This window comes from Rhinichthys klamathensis, unplaced genomic scaffold, assembly GCF_029890125.1.
Source record: "Rhinichthys klamathensis goyatoka isolate OS25496 unplaced genomic scaffold, OSU_Roscu_1.1 h1tg000029l_1, whole genome shotgun sequence".
Classification (NCBI taxonomy): domain Eukaryota; kingdom Metazoa; phylum Chordata; class Actinopteri; order Cypriniformes; family Leuciscidae; genus Rhinichthys; species Rhinichthys klamathensis.
In genome coordinates, this window is record NW_026606579.1 from 3,990,318 (window position 1) to 4,012,572 (window position 22,255).

The 22,255-nt window shown below is 37.5% G+C and overlaps 1 protein-coding gene and 1 long non-coding RNA gene across 27 annotated transcripts in view; one reads left to right on the plus strand and one right to left on the minus strand.

Annotated features, from left to right (window-relative positions):
• The window catches only part of plekha5 (pleckstrin homology domain containing, family A member 5), a 143,023-nt gene that overhangs the window by 81,125 nt on the left and 39,643 nt on the right, over nt 1–22,255 (minus strand). The gene's annotated exons all lie outside the window — the stretch shown is intronic.
• Nucleotides 19,080–22,255, plus strand: part of LOC130080042 (uncharacterized) — a 61,810-nt gene continuing 58,634 nt past the window's right edge. Inside the window, exon 1 of the long non-coding RNA XR_008806646.1 lies at nt 19,080–19,219. This is a non-coding gene — a long non-coding RNA (uncharacterized LOC130080042). The remainder of the gene's footprint in view (nt 19,220–22,255) is intronic.

The following is a 22,255-nucleotide window of genomic DNA, read 5'->3' on the forward strand; positions in this document are numbered from 1 at the left end:
ATTGTATTTTTAGAATTTAATATTTTATTAATTATTAATATTATTTGATATTACATAATAATATTAAACAATATTTATCATTAAAATAATTTATATATTGATTCTAAATTCTAATTTTAATATAGCATATAATAATAACAACTTATTAGATCTACATTTAATTTAAATTTTATTGTATAATTAATATGAATTCATATAGAAAATAGTTTACGTGATTTATATATACACATTCACTATTTTTAATTAAATGTTATTATTTTAATTATAATTAACTCATATGGACAATAGTTGATTTTGTTTGATAAAAATTGTTATTTCATAGTTAGATTAGAATGTATTATTGTATTAATTTAAATAATATTTTTAGCAATAAATAATAAAAATATTAATTTAATTCATATTATTTTATATTATAAAATACTAAAAAAATATTTATAATTAAATTAATTGATATGGATTCTAAATTCAAATTTTATCATAGTAGTACATTTATAATTATAATATATAATAATTCATTATATATATATATATATATATAGAGAGAGAGAGAGAGAGAGGGAGAGAGAGAGAGAGAGAGAGAGAGAGAGAGAGAGAGAGAGAGAGAGAGAGAGAGAGAGAGAGAGAGAGAGAGAGAGAGAGAGAGAGAGAGAGAGAGAATAGTTGAGACAAGTAGATAATAGTACATTTAATTTTATTATAATAACTATAATATAATTATTTTTATTTTTATTATTTAGTCAAGTAAAATCATTCAAAATTGCTGTGGCTTCCACTTCAACACAGTGATATAGTATTTTGCTGATCCACAACTAAACCATTTTAGTTGCCATAGAAACACAAGTATTTCTGACTGTGCGAACGTGCAGCTCAGTTGTCATGTCATCTTGTAGTTATGGTAATTCCACACGACACGGACACGGCACAGCAGCGCTTCTTAAAATACATAAATAAATAACATGACTGCTATTTTACAAACAAAATTACCAGGTACCAGCTATTGCCATGTTACAAAAGTTGTCAGTGCATCTCTATTGAGAACATCAACAAACATCTCCACGTGAGCCAGTCGCTATCTTCTCATTACAATTCACGACATAAACAAAAACACACACACACACAAATGCTCCTGTTAGCTGTGTCGAATCATTTACTACATCTGGATAAGCAAATGCATTTATTTTTACATTTACTTAGATAAAACTTACGTTTAAAACGCCATCGCCACAGTTAACAACACTGCACGTCCGTTATACGATAAACGATAGCAACACGCACGTTAGTAGACCTTAGCCAATCAAAACACTGGACATTTCCCGCTCTTTTTTTAAAGTTTCTGTTCATTTGTGAGTGCTGGATAAGGACTTTTAACACATATTTTGGTTCGCATTGATTCGCTAATGAATCACCCTGAATCTGATTCAATGACAAGAACTGCCTTTTTGAGCAGTTTATTCCAACCATTCATTTTCTGTTCATTTGTGATTGCTGGATAAGGATTTTAAAATCTATTTTGATTCAGACCGGCTCGCTTATGAATCATTCATATTCACTGAAAAGAACCAACTCAAAAGAACAGTTCATTGAACTGACTCAAAAGAACAATCCACTAACAAAATGAACATCACTACGGCTTGCAAGCACGTTTTACTCAACAAAAGCTCTTTAAGAAAACAACAAATTGCCTATAAATAATTAAAAATGTCTATTCACTACAGACAATTCCATGGCTTTTCCAGGCCTAGCAATTGCCATCATAATTCTAGGTTTTCAATGACTGTGGGGAGCCAAACTTTAAATATAGATATCTTAAAGATACAACAGCAAAGCTGGCATACTTAAAGATCAATGAGAGAATGGAAAATGGTCACCTAAATAAATTAAGATTGTAATAATATTATAGATCACCCAAAAATGTCACCATTTAGTCTACTTATTTCTTCAAAAACGAACAAGGATGAGCATAAAAACATTGAATTATTCCCTTTAGGAGTGGGAAAAAAATATGAAAATGCTCCAAAACATGGTCCTTTTTCCATCATCTCTATGCAAATGTGAACCATTACATCTCAGATAAGTAGAAATCCGTATCTAAAACCCATTGAAACCATGTAATACAGCAACAGTTGTAGCTGTTACTGCCCACTCAAACATGTCCACAAATCCCTGAGCATGAAAACATGGTGTTAGGGACCAAACAGACACACAGCAACCAGATGTGCTCTTAAAATCAATCCTGATGATCTAAAGCCTAACACATCTACAGTCGCGTAAGCCTGTTCATCACATCATCACACTGCTCATATCAACAGATGCATTCATACTCGGACACATGGATTCAGTGACAGATTGAGACTGGGTCTTACCTGCGCGGATGACGAGGTGATCAGGGTCGACATGCGAAAGAAAGAGAAACACAGAGAGAGTGTGTGTTAGTGCTGGAGTCCTGAGAGGAAAGGTAAGACACAGATCAACATCACATCAGCTCAACACTGCCCTCATCTGGACACGCATCTCATTACACATGCAGGCTTCACCGCAGTCATGTGATACCTGAGCATGTAGAGATACACCTGGCATTATCTGAAGGATGTGCGACTGGAAAAAAACACTAAATAAAACCCAATGGCGTTATACTAGGGTGTTTTGAGTGGTTGTTGCTATGCAGTTGCTAGGTGGTTACTTACAAGTTTCTATTATATTCTGGTCTTGGGTCCTTTAATGCAAGTCCATGTGATTTCTTTGCCCTTAGTTTTTATTTATTTTATTTTTTTAAGTGATCATTTTGAATTTAATGTTCAGGACATTTAATGTTCAAGTGATTTTGGCACATTGAAATTCAAAGATGTTATTTTTGAACTAGAAAAGGTAAAATTTGTCTTCACAAACTTACAGACAGAATGAGATGATAGATAGATAGATAGATAGATAGATAGATAGATAGATAGATAGATAGATAGATAGATAGATAGATAGATAGATAGATAGATAGATAGATAGATAGATAGATAGATAGATAGATAGATAGATAGATAGATAGATAGATAGATAGATAGATAGATAGATAGATAGATACTTTCTGTAGCTGAAAATGTAAAAAAAAAAATATATATATATACTGGTATATATAAATAAAATATTGTGTCTTGATGGTCTGTTTTTTTTTTTTTTTTTTTTTCAGGAGCCAAATAAAAGGTGAATGATTCCCTCTGGTGGACGAATGCTGATATCACAGACAGATATGATCCCAGTCAAAGTGGCAGACTCTCTGCACACATTCAGATTCAACATTTACGGTCAAAAAAAGGCTGTAAAAGTATTTAAAGCATTTGTCCTTTGCACGTGTATCGATGTGGATGCAGCTTCATGCAAAAGCAAAGATTTTCAGTGTACAGTTTACAGGCACAATCATGATGATTCATTTACTTTAGTGGCAAAAGTGTTCGATAATAGTATAATAACTGGTCACATGATCTAAAATGGGTGGCCGACCCGTGTGTCGAATAAAAAAACATGCTGTTTCTTAATTTCTTTAGATGTGGTCCTTCTTTACGGTGCAACTGAATTTCTTCCTGCTAGAACTGGAGCTGACGTGACGACTGACTCATTAAGAGGAAGAACTCATCAGAAATGCTCATGTGTGGTGATTCCTGAGCCAAACAGGTGGAGCGGGACTTGCTTAGTCACGGCCCTGTTCATCCTGCTAAAGACGAGCCAACATCCACTCCTTCTCCTCCTCCGCAGGTTTAGTCAAAAGATTACAGCACTTCTGCAGATGATTTGTAAGAACCTCCTCCTGTGATTTATGAATCACAGTCATCAGTTTCCACTCACAACAGCTTCACTGAATCAGTTCAAAGGAATCAATTAGGGAGTTTGAATCATTTTATCTTGGTCAACTATATAGATTAGCAGACAGACACTGCACCAAAATCATTCAACAGATACACTCCTGTCAGAGCGACGACACACCAGACCCCGAAGACACACACATTTCCCATCACACCCTGCAGACTGCGGAGAGAACAGCTGCTCAGAGTCAGGACACAGCCGAAATATGTGCCAAAACAATCAAGCTAAATGAGCTGTGCGCTCACAATACAGCAATGCATGCTGGGAAAGCAGCACTTCAGAGACACCTTTACACGGTTTTCTGTTTGCTGTAGTCTCACGATGAAAATGTCTTCGTTAAATCATGTCATTGTCACGAAGTTTTGCTCTCCTTAAAAATTGGCATATAATTGTTTATATGCAAAAGGACGAAAATGTATGTAAAATGCCTGTAATATATATGTTATATATACATTTAATAGATTAATAATGTATATACATATACACTTAAAATATTAAAACATTTAAATATATTATAGAAATATAGAATAACATATATGAATTATACATTTCATTATAAATATTTTATTATATATTTATTTTGTAAAATGCAATAATTTAATATAACATGCTTATAATTTTAATATATAATTAATATCATTATTTAATCGATACAATTCATTAACAATTAACAATATTTTAATTAATAGTCGTTTATAAAATGGTTAATAAATTATATTGATTAAATAATGATGTTAATTATATATTAAAATTATAAGCATTTTATATTAAATTATTAATTATAATATTGTTAATTGTTAATAAATTAAATTGATTAAAAATTATATTAATTATATATTAAATTTTATATTAAATCATTGCATTTTATAAAATAAATGTATAATAAAATATTTAATAAAAAATTAATTAATAAATGTTATTCTATATAAAATATAACTGTTTCTATGATATATTTAAATGTTTTTAAATTTTTAGTGTATATGTATATACATTATTAATCTATTAATTATGTATCTATAAAATTATAATATTGTTAATTGTTAATAAATTATATTGATTTAATATATAATTAATATAATTATTTAATCAATATAATTTATTAACAATACACAATATTATAATTAATATAGTCGTTTATAAAATGTTTAATAATTTAAACGTGTCAAACTAATATTTATGTCACCAAATAAACTGTCCTTGAGAAAACAAGCTCCTGAAAATGCAGCATGAAGTGAGAAAACTGAAGTATCAGCGACTGTTCAGAGATGATCTGCGATACAGTTTTGGGTATTGCTGCGTCACATGTAGTGTGTGTGTGTGTGTGTGTGTGTGTGTTAAGCCTCTCCTCTTTCCTACAGGAAGAGTGTGGCATGAATGATGATTTGCTGTGAATGCATGCGATGCTTCTCACCTCACGCTAATCGGCGTCAGCAAGGGCAAATCTATCTTTAGCATCTCTGAGTCCATACATCATGCTTTTCTGATGAGGAGGACAGAGAAAAGAGCTGAACCTCTCAACACCTGAACATATATGATCACACACACACTGAAACACTTCATACTGTATGTTGAGACGACGATCAAAACGAAACTGCTCTCACACCGATGATAGACTGTGAAGAAAACATGTTTTCTTCTTCGGAATGACATTAATCGGTTACACTTTATTTTAAGGTGTCATTGTTACAATGTAATTATATATTTAAGTACTGAGAAATAATAATTAACTATGTACTTGCTATATAGGGTTAGGGTAGGATTAGGATTTGGTTGAGGGTTAATTGCATGTAATTATACATAATTTACTGTGGTAAGTACATGTAACATGGGATACTGTAAAATAAAGTGTTGCCCATTAATCATATGCAATAAGACCAGGAAACGTATATTAAGAAAGTATGATTATGTATCACATCTCAGATGATTCACATGAACATTTGTTTGCTTCCGGCTGTGATTCAGGCAGCCCTGGGCAGTTAGAAGAAGATAAACGAGTTTAATAACGCAGGGTCTTTGGTCAAACTCTATTGGAATCAATTATGAATTACATGATCTTCCAGCAAGGAACACTAATCGTATAGCTATTTCAGTTGCTGTCCGTGTAGAGCATTTCATTTCAGTTACCACTTAGTACCATTCATTTGGTATTACAGTATTTATTAATATTTTGAATTATTCTCCTATTCATTTACTTTTAGTATATATATATATTTTTTGCTGGTTTAAATAGTTTTTGTTGTTTTATTTATTTATTTTATTCCAGTTTCAGTTTAATTATTTACAGTATATTTATTACTTTCGGCTTGAACTAAACTAAATTTTGGCAACTAACTGAAATACAACGTAATTTGTTTTAAATATTTGACTTTATTTCAGTTAATGTTTATTTTATTTAAATGAACAAATGTTTTTTAAGTGTGTTACGTTTATTAAAGGTGCATTGCTCAAGTCTCTGAGTTTTTGCAGAACTATGCCCCCTCTGGCGACAAGCGAAACTGCAACCAGAGGTGTGCACGCTCATGGACCACACGCACACGCACGCTTGTGCGATAACCAAAGGAGCATCAGCCGCACAAATCTTTTGTTTACAGTCATAATGTCTTCAGAGGTAATAAAGTTATAAATCTGCAAGTCATTTTAAATATATGAAAGGAAAGGCATTTGAGTAAATTACACACTTATGTGTGAGGGGAAAACGGGGGTAGTAGAAAACTTCGGTTTTTGTTTCCATCTATCTCCATGTTGAACTGTTTTATGTGTTTACTGTATCCACTTATGATTGTATTATTATGGAAACACGTTCATGAACCGTTTTATCAAGAAAAAAGCCAGCTGAGGATCCCGTTTGAGCCCTAGAGCAGACCGGAGATCTCTCCATTTGTTGAAAGCCTTCCCGATGTTGACTCTCGTCTTATTCCGACGCCTGTCTGACTCCAATTTGGCCCTTTTGGTGGCACTAGACAAAAGTTTTCTTTTCTTTGTCTTACGTGGAGTTTGCGTTGGGGTTTGGAATGAACTACAAGCCGGTCTCTTAGAATCCATCTTCTACTTTTGTCGAAAGTTGACTAAAGTTTTGTCGCTCGAGTTGTCTTCGCTGATACAGAGAATGGCGGCGCCGGCGAATACACAAACCTGCCAGACATAGCCAGATGACGTCTGGCTATGTCTGGCAGTTATAAATCTGCATGACGTCACGCCCAGTCTCAAATTCCGTCCCGAATCCCTCTTATTTATTTTACTGTACAGGATTATAGAGGCAATCGCAGGGATCAGAGAAGGGCTCATTCAGCCCATCAGGCAATTGTTTAAGCATGTATGGGTTAGAAAAACGGGTATTTTTAACATGAAATGTTGCGCAATGCACCTTTAATGATAATAACACTGGTAGACAGCAAAATCTTGTGTCACACTGCATCTCATTCCCTTAGAAAATGTTCCCAAAACTGCAGCAATGGCATCCATCACTAGTTTCAACACCATGTTTTTGGGAAACAAGCAGCGTTGCAACACTGTGCACACAGTTTCTCACTTTCAAGGTTGCATAACACATTTTTCAGTAGATTAATGAACGTGTAAGTGGATAAATGTGTGCATTCAGGAGCGGGGCGCGTTTCATTCCTGAGGCGGCGACACTACAGCGCTCAGGAGCGAGGGGAGGTCAGCATCGGGTGATGAGGTTAATATCAGCTCAGAGCCCCGAAACACAACCGGTAAATGATTTACTTCATTTGCTCCATTGTGTGCGGATCCGCGAATTGCACGTCTCGTGGAACGTGGGCAGATTCTTGGAAAAACCTTGAGGAGCGACAGCGCTCGCTCTCCGCTCAAGCTACAAAAGAACGAAACAAATATCAATAACCATCAGGGCTTGACATTAACTTTTTTGCTCACTAGCCAATGTGGCTAGTGGTTTTCCAAAATTACTAGCCACGCAGCATTTTTACTAGCCACATTTTTGTTGTTGGAAAATTACGTTTTATATGATTAAAGTTGACAATGGGGCTTAAAACGTGCTAAAATGTCCTAATATTATCATTAGCTCTGATAAGGTTGTAGAGCTCCTTTTTTGAAAACATGTTGTCTATTAAGATAAACACATAAAATAGCTTCTTATTATATAATAAAAGTGCTGCATCGTTTTTTTTTTTTTTTTTTTTACAGCAGTAAATACTGGAATACAGAGTAGAACAATTATCTGCATTAGAAACAACAAGCAAAGAATAAATAATTTCTTCTAAGAAAAAATCCACAATTAAGGCAACAGGATTACAACTTTATATAGGCCTATATGACAGTTTTGGGGACTTTGGATTGTTTGTTTTGCATCAGCATTTCCTCAGAGCTCTGACTTAATAATTATCATCATGAAGCTCTGGTAGCTCTGAGGAACTGGAGATATGTCCACCTGAAACAAGTATAGGCCTACAGGTCTTTATTTTTCAGATTAGTCCCACAAACGCATCTCCTGCTTTCTTTCATGGCATGATTAATTTTATTAAAACATAGAATTAACTCTGGAAAGATAGTTGTGATATGACGTGACATAAGGGCAGCCCTGCTAGTAGTTACACCGTGTCCCTTAATCATGAAGATTATTTTTTCTTTATATCGGCCACGCTCACTCACGAACTGACTGAACGCTGTGTTGATGTGTGTGTGCATGCGACCAGTCGCGTGTGATGATCGTTTGACAAAAGTCTGGATGTCATATTTGGCGCGCGCACCCTCGCGCAGCGGCACTGCAGGAGAGCGTGAGACGCGTCTGTGGTCTGGATTCTCCTGCTATTAAAAAAGTTCGCTATATCATCACATTAAGTTGATAATTAAGGGCAGACTAAAACAGCCCTCAGTCCGACGGCCAGTCCGCGAGTTTAATCTCCGCGTGTCTTCTTGTTTACAGTGTTGTCATTCAAGAGGATTCACGAATGGACCAATGGGCAAACACTAGACTATGTGCAGGTAGTACTCATGGGAGTTGTAGTGTCGTAGTGTCAAATTGCAATTTGTTTGTTATGTCAGATGTCTTTTGACAAGACTACAATTTTTCAACACGCCAAAGTGGCTAGTGGGAGCGACTGTGTTACCCGCCACGAGTGAAATCCACCCGCATTTGGCGGGTTGGCGGGTGTTAATGTCAAGCCCTGATAACCATAATGCTATGTGTAATCATCCTCATTCTCCTTCAGATCCGTTCTCATTCTTGGTTCTGAGATGCTGAAAGAAATAGTGTGATTTTACAACTGATTCAATCTTTCATCCGACTGTTTTGACCGAGCAGTTTCGGGAAATTGGAGCCGTCTGTGGGCTCACAGTAACAGACGCTCTGTTATTACGCTGATAAAGTGGCTTAATCATAACACTGAGAATCATTATTATCAGATTATGATTAGAGTATAATCATCTCTGATGATGACCATCCCCGTGGAAAGCTAAAATGATTATGTTACATAAATATGTCTAATATGGATCTGTTTATATAATTTATCAGATGATTTTATTTTAATGTCACTTAAATGAGCATTCAGAGTGGATCAGTGTTTTAATGCAAGAAACAGACATGCAAAACGCTTGTGTAGTCGGAGAGCGTCCCAATTCCACCCTCCATACGTTATAAAGTCAATAAAAAGCAGAATGGCTTAAAAATAAAGAGCGGCAGCTGGCCGGGAAGCGGAAGGAGAAACGAATTAGTAAACATGCTCGTGTCGTTCTTCGCTTTGGTGTTTACAAAGGAAATGCACATGTGTTGACTAGTTAAGAGTGTGTAAATGTGGGTGTGGATCGACCCACGGCTCTGTGATGACAAACTTGGCTTGATTGTTAAAAACAGCACGGCTCGGTCTTCAGCGCACAGACGTGGAGAGTAAAACAAACATTTAGAGCATGAAATCTGGGCGACGGATACACAAACGCACAAACAACTTAGTACAAAGTTACTGGTGAATCACTAATTAGTCATAAAATCAACAAAGACACTCACATTTCTCTAATTACAAGAGTAACAAAGGTTTACATGAGTAATTCAAGGACGGGAAACAACTAGGAATGTGTCAAGATGGCTGACTAGCAACAGGCTATTCGGTTAGAGAAGTGAACGAGCGAGTTTACCCAATAATCTGTGGGCTTTTAGGCCCTGCTTACACCTGGTATTAAAGGTACAATATGTAAGATTTTTGTAATAAAATATCTAAAAATCACTTGCTGTGTGATACATTATACTTACAATATCCCAAAAGTTCCCAAAGATTTTTCATTTCAGAGAAATTCCAGTTTTAAATAATGGCTCGTCCATGTACACTTGTCGCCTGACGTAATATCCGCGTTATCCCTGGTTTCCGCTCGTACTGCCATAATAACCATGGCGACAGACGTGGACAACTGCGTTACGTCTAGCGGCGCGCTCACGCTGTTGTTGTTTCATTCAAACATTATAGACCATGCCAAGCAGACTTTGGGACAAAAGGAGAACTAAAACGAGGATCAATATCAGCGTGGCGTTTTCTTGAAGCCGAGAGCTAGCGTCCGCGGCTAACTTCGACTCGACAGAGACGCCGGTCTTGCATGTACTTTATTAGACAGGTGAGCAAATGTACATAAAACTAATCAATGTTATATAGCTCAACATGATGAAGTGTTAGAATATGACCAGTATGTTATTCTAATGTTGATCTAGCTTACTGTTAGTTTCGTATAGCAAACGAACTAACACGTAGTATAACATTATAACTTTCAACACACTCAAATGTAGTTTAGTGTGATAGTGTAGACCAAGTGAAGCAGCGCTGCGTTCCCTCACAAGCTTAATTCGTCTAATAAACTGACCTGTGTGAGTAATCCAGCACTTGCGTGTAAGTTCGGTAGAATGAAATGTACTTATTCCTTTATATCCGCGAGACTCACGTGTGGCGCTGATATCTGTCTATCATTAGCACTCGCGCCCTGCTTCAACCACAGTCATAATAAAAACATTAATGTATTCACTCATCCATAAACATTATTAGATCCTTGAGCATGACGACAAGTCCCATAATTACGCTTAAATGCATCATCAACCTAACGCCTTTGTTATTGTAAGAGGTTAGCGACCCCTAGCGGTGAAAAAAATGACATAGTAGCTTTAAGATGCATTTTGGTCGATCGGATCACAAGTAGACGAGGTAAACACATTCACGTTTAAACCTGGTGTTTTAATCCGTCTCTTTTGTCCACTTTCATCCACTTTCATCCACTTCTGTCCTGATTTCTTCGAGGGGACGGTCTATGGGCCGGTAAATGTAAGCTTTTTCAGATCTTTTGGTACTTTTTCATATTCAAACCAAACTTGGGTCTTCAGCCGACAAAGTTTACATCCCATCTGGCTAGAGAGCTATTCCCATAATGTTCCCGCATTTGGTCAGTCGGCGGAGAGTAGATGGTCTTCTGTGGCTGTTTGGATGCATTCGACCACATGAGCGTTTACACTATGAAAGCAATCCGGTTAAATGCGTTTTTGACTACCTCTGGAAGAGGTCGGAAGTGAACAAGCTCAAAACGTTTTACACCTGTAACGTTTTAGCATCTTCCACTTGTGATCGGATTGACAAAACGCTTCTAAATGTAAATGCATTTTTTCCACAAATTGTGCTGGCCTAGAAAAAAAAAAAAGTTTAAATAGTCAAAAAATTACTTTTTTAAAACATTTTTAAACAAATACATTTAAAGATGACTATCTGATTGAAGATTGGTGGACAAGACAAAATAGATTAACTGTAAAAGGCATCCTTAAATCCTTAGCCATTAAAGCACTAGTTTAAAATATGTAGTTTTGCATTCAAATCTGAACCTACAACCTACTTAGTTACCAGCCCAGATGTTTTACAATGACGATGCATGATTATTTACACAATATATGTATCAGCTTTAAGCATTTGCTTTAGCCGTCTGCTACAAGAAGAGAGATGTTCCAGCCGCCCCTTCAGATTAACAGAATAATGTCTTCATGCCTCTTCCAGGCTGTTATGCAAGACAGAGATCTCAAGCGTCGACTCCCTCCACAAACTCCCTCTTATCATCCCGCACAGGTGATAAACGACGTGCAGATGCAGACCAGCGTTTAGCAAAGAGAAAAATTCCCATTTCGCCCGTCCTCAAACACACAGCGCTCTCGTTCCCCGAAGCGTTTTCCCTTTATCATTGGCGTTTCCGGGCATTAGCATTGCTTGATTAATCCTATCTGCGATACGTCGTGTTGCCAGACCGCAGGACGGATGGAAACACTGTACACCTGTTGCGTGATCGAGCTTCAGTATTGAGACGCACCATCAGCAATGCATCAAGATAACATGGTGCAGGAACATACAGTCAAAACAAAATTTATTTAGACACCTTGCTATCCTAACTTACATAAATTAACTATAGTGTCCTGCACCCACTAGTAAAAAAAATATCAAATGACATATGGTGTCTGAATAATTTTTGGTTTGACTGTAGACTGTAAAAAAATATGGACGTAGTGTCCGTGACGTCACCTGTATGTTTCTGAAGAGCATTTTTGAAGCCCAAAGTGGGCGGAGCCGGCCGTCTCCATCTTAGCAGCGCGTCACTCCCGGATAAATGAAAATGGGCAGTGAGGCGGATTAGCTGAGGAGACGTGACGCTACCAGACAGCAGATAAGAGGCTAGTAGAGACATCAGCGGCAATCCACCTGTCACTCAAATGGCCACGCCCTTAATTATGCAGAACTTGAAGCCTTAATTTAATTTAAACGGATGAGTTATAAAAATATTCACCACTCTCACAGTCGTCATGAAGGGCAAAATTAGCTATATAGGCCAAAACCACTTTTTGCACCAGGCTGTAAACATGTTTTTTTCTGCTGTAAAGTTGGGTATTTTAACATGGGGGTCTATGGGATTGACTGTCTTTTGCAGCCTGTCTCTAGTGGCCAGTCGATGAATTGCAGTTTAAGTCACTTCCGTGTCGGATTGAAGAGAGAGACCGGAAGGTAGCCACTTGTGCAGGAATGAACATGGTGCAAGGTCGTTTCGCACAGTATCGCAAACATGAAACTGAATGCACATGTTAGCATTGGACTGAAGTCATGGACTGAGTGTCTGGGGTTCAGCTCAAGAGGGGACGAGTCCGCCTGTTCCTCCGTGAATAAGACATGGAGACAAATGTTCTCACATTCAGCCCTGCCGGAGCAGACTCACTCTCTGATGACTCTGTGAATCAGATTCATGTTCTGCGCACTAGCGCTGGTGTTCGACTGATACAGGGCTTTAATGGCCACTGATGATGCCAATATCTAGAAGGGGAACGATGGCTTATTGGTAGCAAATATGCTGAATGAAAAACACTTTAGTTTTAGTTCATTATCAGTGTTGTCCACCCAAAAGCAACCAGCCAAAACTTCATACAAATTACCCAGGATGCTCTAGAAAACATATGGCCATCAGTCAAACCTCATTAACAACCACCAGTCCTGTCAACCGGCCAAATCATCAAAACACTGACAAAGCTGTTGACAGATTTTGGAAGTGAAAAGTTAATAATTGAAGTAGTGGGATGCTACAAAAAGAGGAGATATAAAGTACAATCCACCAAAAAATATGTGATTGTGAATGACTTGGAGCTGCAAGATTAATCGTTAAAAATTCGCAATCTCAATCTCTTTTCTAAATGACAACAATTCGCCTGACAAAAATCACAGCGAACATTCAGATCTGTGTTGGCGGAGAGAGCAGTTGTCATGAATAGTTATGAAACAGCTTCTCAACAACACAGTATCATTAATTATGTGTTACAATAATTAAAATTTTCACAGAAGTACTGGGATAAACGTTTATAGTTTGGATATAAACACCTTTTGAAACTAACTTGGCGCTTCAAATAACGATTGATCAATTACATTGTTACACCAGTAGGTGGCGACAAGTGACTGTTAAAAATGTATTTGCTATGGAGATTCATTCAAAAATGCTGATTCATCAGGTAATAAAACAAGTCATTGAGTCATTCACTCAAAGTGTTTTTTATATAAATCGTTCAGACCTCTAGTGAATTTCATGTTATTTTGTTTAGATGACTGTTCAGAATCGCAGGAGAATCTGAGAATTTGAAGACACAACTTTTCTGAGAGTTTTAAAGAGTCAGCCACAACATAAAAGCTAAAAAAAAAATTTAGATAAACCACGAGTCATCTAATCTGATCTCTAATTTCAAAATCGACAAAAATTGGTCTGACTGATTATATCGTCCATATGCATACACTTACACAGAGCCAAAACTACAAGAGTCCCCCTGGATTTGTAAATGCAACAGACCTGAGGACAAACAGAAGCTGCACAAATACACGCAGCACAAAAGCAACAGCAGGGGGCGCCGGTCAAAAGAGCAGCTTCCCCAACATCAACCTGCTCTGCAAATGATTATATTCCTATTTACCCTCTGAAAAATTATGTAAATAAAGAAAAATCAAGCAACAGCTGATGCAAGATGTGCAATGAGCGAAGTAAGACTTCATCTGAAGCGGACCAGCTTTCTGGAGGAACATCACAAAGACGAGCCATCGTTCATGAAACCGATAACTGTGGACATCCTCAGCATCTCTGAACCGCTGTCACGGACTCAAAGAGTTGAGAAACAATCATCTCGGCCTGTTAGCAGCTGGAGGGAAAGGTATAGCATCCACAGTGCTTTTCTAATTTAACACACAGGATATATATAGACGTGTCTCTCCTTTCAGTGAGATTCCTCAAGCTAGGCAAGCCTGTAGGACACGTACACACAATAACTCACGCAAAGACGTATAAACATGTCTAGACGCATTTTGAAAGAGTTGCGAGCAGGTTGAGCGAGTGCGATGGATTCACAAACACACTCTCGGGTAACTAGAGGACGGGAAAATACAACAGGACGAAAGGGCCCTCGTCCTCGCCACCACAACAATGAACATGTTTCTATGACACAGCAGTGCTGACAAATCCACTTTTGAAAAGCCACAGCGGATCGTTTTCCAGAATCACCCCACCGCCCTTCAGGAATGTGACAGCGTTCGGCAAAGCGTCCCCAGCTGGAAACACGACAGCGGCTCGCAAACTACGAGCCAGTCGCACCGAAGTGGCGAGGCGAGCTACTCGTGTGGGTGAGGCGAAAGCCCTCGATGGAAACCATAAATACACACAACATGGAAGAGCACCGCAGGGGATGCTGGGACCAAAAAACACAGATAGAAATAACATTAGAGGAATAGCTTATACATACACCTTTCAAATCGGGTGTACGGCGGCCATAAAATAAGTATTTGGACACTTAAGACACACTAAAAATGTATGCATGTCATTACACAATATAACAATTCGATGCAAATATATATATATATATATCTTTTGTCTTATATAAAATTAATGCAATAAGATATTCTGTCAATTTTTATATTATATATATATATATATACACACACACTGTATAATGCTATTTATACATTGATTTAATGGTTTAATAAATAAATAAAAATTGTAAATCATTTAACGGTTTTCTATTTATTTGACACATTTTTAGTGCTGTCAAATCGATTAATCACATCTAACATAAAAGTTTGTAAATATATATATATATATATAGTGTGTGTGTGTGTGTATATATATATATATACACACATACTACATATTTACAAACTTTTATGTTAGATGCCATTCATTGATTTGACCGCCATTTTTTTTACATGTTAAAATGTGCAATTTCACATTTTTAAAGCAGTTTATTGCTTAATATTTTTGTGGAAACCAAAGATCCTTGGATGAATGTAAAGTTTTAATGCAAATATTTGAAGTATACATTTTTGGAACATTATAAATGTCTTTCAAAAAAAAAAAAAAACTTACTGACCCCAAACTTAAACATTAATAACATTTATTGTAAAGAAAAAGAGCACACTTTGCAACATTAGATCAGTCTGTAACTTGGTTTGATACTTTGTTATAATTGTGACATTTATCAAGTGTGTCCAAATACTTTTCGGGACAACTATAAATAATCTAATAAGAAAAATAAAGATGAAAGTTGCTTTTCAAATCCAGGAACAAGAATATGAAACACAGAAGGTCCCCAGTGGATGTTTCAAAGAACAGACACTAAAAACAACTACCAATTTGTGCAGATTCATGTACTCTTCGTGTCAAAGACTGAATTTACAACTTGAAGACCACCCAAAAACAGTTGTAAATTCCCGTAGGAAACTTGGGACTTTTAGCCGTGACTTTCAGAGTTTGAGGCCTTATTTTAATTACGGCGGATCCTAAGTGTGATTGATTGCGAGTTGTAATTGTGAATGTTAAAGGTACGATTTGGTTTGCTCACACACTGTGTACAGTTGATGAATAATAGCGATAAAGCTTGCAGAAAAACACTACTCATGCCAAGCGCTAGGCCACGGCTCGGAGCCTAATTGTGCATATCTGAATTACAGCCATTAGGAGTAGAAAAAGAAGAGGCAAAAGACTGTTGCAGTGGTTCAAGGACAAACAAAAGACGATGTGAGAGCGAGATGACATGAAATAAACATTTTCTTCCTCTACCGCACATACACGATTGCTAAAGCGGAAGGAGTGCTGAATATTAAACGCCCCACAAGGGAGGCCATGATCACTCCTTCAGCAGTATGAACGCAGGAACTATTAGCGTAATGAGGGTTAAGAGGACATATTTACACTTTAAAGCATCTTATTTTCCCCACTGAAGTCCATTTAAAAGGTTAGTCAAGGTTTCAGGCACCAAAAACAATTTAGTTTTCCTGACCGTTACAAATACACAGATTGTCTTTGCTGCTGTATACAGAAATAGATGATGCCGCTAAAAAGCAATCTATTGGTTATTTATGTAAAATGTGTGTTTTTGTCGTGTGAAGACTAAAACGGGAATCTTTTCAATCAGATGGAGCTATAATTTCAACCAAAAAGTCATTATAGCCAATTAGATTCAAAATGTTTAATGCAAGAAGCAAAATAATCCCTATAAATGTATAATCAAATCTATCATAAAACGATTTAAAAATAATAATGGTATAATATGCTACTTTATATTTATCTTTTTTTATCTTAACTAAAGCAATAATGGAATTGTCACAAAGTTTTAACACTAACAAACATTTTAATCAGACTTTTTGAAATCAATTCAATGAAACTTTGAACTGATTCACAGAACTGAATCAAACTCAAACACACTTTTTTGCAAATGCAAAGATAATCTCAATGTTGCATCAGCAAAATAACTGCATGCATACTGTGAATATTTCATATGGCCCAGCCCTACATGTAAACATAAATGACCTGCGTTATGATTGTTTGAGTGTAGTTCACACTGCTGATCAGGGCTGCGTTTTCCAAAAGATTCATTATGATTGCAAGTTCCTTTGAACTCTGTTGGCGTCCATAGTTGGCTTTGGGAAACGCACCACAGGATGGCTGAAGATGCTGAACACTAAATAGGTGGGGAAAACAGCTTTATCTATTATAATGTGCTTTAAAGGAGAACTCCGGCGCAAAATGAACCTTTGGTCTAATTACACATTGTTACCTAGTCAACCGTTCTCTGAGATTTGTTTTCATGGTTATCGAATGTAAATAGTTTTTATCTCTAAAACAGTTTAGCCTATAAAGCTAGTATAACGCTAGTATATTGGGCATGGAGTAATGACAAATAAAAATCGCTTGTTAATACCACTAACAAGGCTGAAAATAGCCCCACACTAGCACGGTAGCATAATGAGGGTCCCTCTACCTTCAAACCGAAGCATTGAGAACTTTGTCAGTGTCCAGACAGTTTAATAAGAAGATATTTTAAACATACAGTCAACTTCGCGTATACAGGCAGAAGCCATCTTTGAAATACAGTCTCTACCAGTCGATCTACGAACGCCGATCCAAGTGCGCTGGTGAGATGTGAACGAGCTATAAGTTGTGATAAGGTGAGCGCGAACAGCAGGCTTGGATCGGCGTTCGTAGATCGACTGGTAAAGGCTGTATTTCAAAGATGGCTCCTGCCTGTATACGCGAAGTTGACTGTATGTATTAAATATCTTCTTATTAAACTGTCTGGACACTGACAAAGTTCTCAATGCTTCGGTTTGAAGGTAGGGACCCTCATTATGCTACCGTGCTAGTGTGGGGCTATTTTCAGCCTTGTTAGTGGTATTAACAAGCGATTTTTATTTGTCATTACTCCATGCCCAATATACTAGCGTTATACTAGCTTTATAGGCTAAACTGTTTTTAGAGATAAAACTATTTACATTCGATAACCATGAAAACAAATCTCAGATAACGGTTGACTAGGTAACAATGTGTAATTAGACCAAAGGTTCATTTTGCGCCGGAGTTCTCCTTTAATAAAAATAAAAAAAAACCTGGCAACAGTAGCCCCTTTCACACAGCGCGTTGATCCGGGGAGATTGCCAGAATGCCTTCTGTGTGAACGCAAACACGACCCGGGATTGATGGCGGGATCGATGCAGTAACATTGCCGTGTTCAGTCCCGGACCGCGCGCTGTGTGAACAAAACCATAATCAATGCCGTGTCGTAATGATGACGCTGAAGCCGGGATCGTTCGCCAGCTAGTGAAACGGTACGTAATGCGCTAGTTTATGATCGAATAAGAGAAAAAAATACACAAGCGTAGAGAAATCGCAGCTCATAGGCAAACTTACCGTTTTTTCATATTAAACTATGTTTTTCCCTTAAATAAGACGAGTTGATGCATACCTCTCTCGTCTCTTCACTTCGACGCCGCGCAGTAATATCATCACTCCTGAAAAATCCTCTCCCCCTCTTTTTGATGATATGATGATATTACTGCGCTAGTCGAGGTGCTCCCAAGTGCTATTCCGCCATACATTATAGTTATCCATTTTACACGCTTAGAAAAGCGCCACGTTTTATTTTGTGTCACCATACTTGGTCGTGTAACTGTATTTAAATAGGGAAAACGTGGAGGTGTTTGGTCGCTTCTCTGCTTGGATCCTAATGATGAACTAGGCTGAGCTAAGTGCTATCAAAGTGTCTCGCGCGCCAGAGCGATTGAGCGCACACACTGAGACGAGAGAGGTATGCATCAGCTCGTCTTAGTTAAGGGAGAATAACATGGTTTAATATGAAAAAACGGTCGAGTGTTCCTTTAAGACGCTGCTGAGACATCGATGTCACGTGTCTTTACAGGATTTTTACGGGTTGTGTGTGAACGCACTCTCTGGCTGTGGCCGAAATCTCCACTCAAACCACTACTCCCTAACCCCTAGTTAGGGGGTAGGGAGTAGAGCACTATATAGTGAGCTCACCAGCATAATAGAAACACCACTTTCGGACACTACTCGATCGTCTCTCGGCGCCGTTGATTACGTCATTACTGTCGCACTATTTAAACGCGCCATCATCTGTCAGCTGGTGCCGAGACAGCTCTGGGCTAAATAGATTTTTTTTTTATATATAAATACATTAGATTATATTGAGCTTATTTCTCCAAAATTGTCAAATTAAAAGTCATTTCTGGCCGTTTCTGTTATAATGCGTTACTCCACACGATTATAACTTATAAACATAAATAAAATTAATAAACATATTTCATATACTTTCATTTTCGCGCCACACCGTTTTCTCTTGCCTAAAAAAACAGATCTACGTTATCAAATATCTTGCTCATAATACTCTTAATAAAACAGCTTTTAGACTCTGTGGAGATGCCAGTCAATATTTATCTTTTTTTTTTTTTTTTTTCGTGATTCAGAAGATTTTGCGGATTAGCAAAAGAAACAGGATTTCTAGACACAGAAAACGACGTGCTGTTCTTGCTACGCTAGCGAGACGTCGTCAAATTGTAAGTTAAAGATGAAGATGCTGCTGATGGGTCTTTTACGATCAGCGCAATGCATGATGGTATGTAGGGCTTGGGTTAGTGACCATCGGTTGTACACTACTTTTCAAAATGCATTCTGGGATACATTGAGTGGACTATATAGAGTATAATAATCATCACTATACATTCGGACAGCACTACAAAATGGCGACCTCACTATATAGTGAGTAGTGGGAGATTTCGGACACTTTCGGATTCCGGAAAATCACTGGCAGTGTGAATGAACCAAAATCAAACGAACCCGGGTCAAACCCCGCGTCACTTTATCTGTGTGTTTTCCGGGATCTCTGTGTGAAAGGAGCTAGTGATTCTCAGACTGTATAGTGTCTGCACACCAAGATCAGTCCTAGAAAGGACACGTGTGTCTCTCTCTCTACGCCCGTCTTCAGTCCCGCAACACATGGGCCCAGAACAGGGCAGCTGGGACGCTATAACTGAGGCCCACGGGCCCTCAGAGGCTGGATCTATGGCCCGTGACGCCGCGTCTCTCATGTGTGCTGCGTTCCCTCCAGCCGAGTCCATCTGTTGCCGCAGGCTCTGTGTGATCAGCTTCTGCACACAGCCTTCTGCTGACGCCTGCGACGACACACAACTTTCTCTCGACTGTATCATCCATATTCATTTGTTCCTCTGCTGGCTTTGTATAAAAATAATCTCTGTATTTTACAATATTATAATACAGTTCATATTTATGCATTTATGCAATGTTGATATGCGATGCTTAAGTTTTATGAAAACTATGATACACTACCATTCAAAAGTTTAGGGAAAGTAAATACTTTTATTATAAATTAATACTTTTATTCAGCAAGGATGCATTAGATTGATTAAAAGGGACAGAAAAGGCATTTATAATGAGTAATGATGCTGTATTCTCTGCTGCCGGGCCAGTAGTTGGCGATGTCACTGTGTAAAGAAACACAACACGCTTATACACATGCGCATGACGTCACCGTTTGCACAAATTAGCATTTTTGTAGTTTACACGGAGATGATGTCTGAAAACGGAAAACTGTTTATGCGTTGTGGCCGTTCATTTACACGACAACAGCATTTGGGAGAGTGAAAACGCAAACTTTTGAAAACTAGTTTCAAAGTGCCCATTTTACACACATTTAAAAATGATAGCGCTATTATTTTTAAAACTAATTTTCAAAAGTTTGCGTTTTCACGCTCCCAAATGCTTTTGTCGTGTAAATTAAATAGCAATTTAATTTAATAGCAATCTGTTTTGTGTAAACAAACAGCCCCTAAAAAGTACAATAAAATCCTCTCAATATTAATGCAATGAACACAATTGGCTTTCTCCGATGCAGAATTGGCACCCTAATGTTGAATACCCCAGCGTGATGGGGCAGAGAACCAGAACAGCCTCATTTTGCTGTTGTGAAAAATCTTTCATTTTTGCCAAAGTCATTTGCATTAGCTGTGGAAAGCATTAATCCCTTTTAGCCTTCAAAGGCCGGATCCAGGTCCCAGACCTCCTCCATGCCGTTCCACTGATGCTGCCCGTCACTCCGCTCCCAATGCAATGTGAAATCCTTTAAAAAAAAAACTATTTTCTTTTTCCATGCCTTTTTTCCTCTTGGCCGGGGCCTCGGGGGCTCCAATGGGGACCGCCAGGACGCCCACACACACAAGCCACACACATGTCAGCGGCAATCACCTTCAAACAGCAATGCAAACCCGCATAAACGTCAATGAGACTCAGAGACGCTCCGTGGGGGAAGGACGCCGTTGAATATGGATGCCACTCAGAATGACGGCTGATATTGTCAATGAATTCATATATAAAACTCTTCAAATAACTGAGTGACATTGTGTTGTGACAGAATTTGTCTTTTGCAAAACACTCAAAAGACCCGGAAGCAACAATGATGATGAGTTAGATAAATACTCCTAAAACAGCCTGAAGTTGTGCTGGCCCAAAGGAGGTCACCGCTGAGGCACTTACACCTGCGCTAGCGGGCCTTTTTTAGCATTTCAGATATGGATTTATAGCGGTTTTATAGCGGTTTTGGTAAAGATTCCAGATCCACATCTACAAAATCAATGGGAGGTAAAAGTGGTGGTGCTACAAACTTTACTATACTTATGAGTGGCATAAAAGTAGATCAGAGGTTTTCAACAATATGTATTTAAATAGAATTTATGTAGAAAAATATGTATTTATATAGAAAATTGCAAAAGTGCACACAGTGAGACCAAGGGAGCTGAAGAAATAAGTTATTTGTCATTCAAAATGAAAATTAAGGAAACTATGTATTGCATAAAATTATTATATTAGTATTTTTATTTTATGCTTTGTGACAATCTTTTCAGGACACATTTTACCATCCATTTTCTCATTATTTTTAATTGCGATTCTCAAGAATGTAATTGTTTTTTCCCCCACTGTATGGCAAAGTTTTGCATTGATTTAAAACATTTTAATTAAATGCAGTACAACAAACAATAACATCATGCATATATAATTTAAAAGATGTATTTTTGGTCAATTTTAAAGAGTCCTTGTTACACGT